This window comes from Eimeria mitis, genomic scaffold (assembly GCF_000499745.2).
Source record: "Eimeria mitis Houghton genomic scaffold, Emh_scaff2614, whole genome shotgun sequence".
NCBI lineage: Eukaryota > Apicomplexa > Conoidasida > Eucoccidiorida > Eimeriidae > Eimeria > Eimeria mitis.
The window spans coordinates 744-1,726 of NW_013570954.1; positions in this window are offsets into that span (position 1 = coordinate 744).

Sequence of the window (983 nt, forward strand, 5' to 3'; positions counted from 1 at the left end):
CGCGTCGCCTAGCCTCCAAGGAAAGGCGTCCGCAGAGACTGCCACCGTTCTCCATCAAGCGGAATAGTCAGTCGGCGCTGTTTCATTTTCATTTCCATGACACTGTTTTTCTGCCGCGCGACGAGAATCATCGCCCTATGGCCGTTGGGCGCTGCAATCCGTTTTATTATAGAGTAAAACCTTAGTAACGCGATGCGGACTACATTCTCGAGCAACGTCGTGGAGTGCCGGCTGTGCAGTGCCTTGGTGCGTTGTCTGAAGCCCGTGAAGACCGGGCTGCGGGGGAGCCAGTGGACCACCTCCAGGGTTGCCCAACCCTCCTCCGGGCCTGGAGCCGTCACTTCGTGCGAACAGCCTTCCGGGTTCTGTCGCGTACCTCCACCGTGCACCCCCTGATCCCTTAATCCACCCGCACTGTACCGCCAGGCCATGCTTCCGGTCGATAGTTTGCGGTCACGCTCCCCCCCCTCTACCCCCCCGGAAATTCCTTTGTTTTGCGCGTTTGTCCACGCCAAGGGCCTCCAGAGAGGGGGAAATATTGTGTTGCTCAGGCACTACAATCAGATTGTTGTACTAGACTCTTTAGAGGTATGAGACCGCTAATTGCTATAATACTAGATATGGCATATACAACTTGCACGCGAACAAGCTTGGCTGCAGTCCGTTGTATCGGATTGCCGCACAGCACCCACCAGCGGGAACAATCGGCGAAGGTGGCGCAGACTACAAGCAGGCTCGCTGGCATTCAGCGGACGGTGGACTATACCCGGGCAGCACCTTGACGTGTCTAACGGCTAGGAGCATCAGCCCCGGGCTAGAACTCTGTTCCTCATGATTTTCCCAAATCTATTCATATGTAACTATACTCCGACCTCTTCGTAATAGAGTTCGGGGCTCCGCTCATTGGTATCGCATCGTACAAGTCACGTCATACGATCTCCGCTGAGCGTGTTTGGTGCCTGAAGGTGAAATCTTCCTTGCTT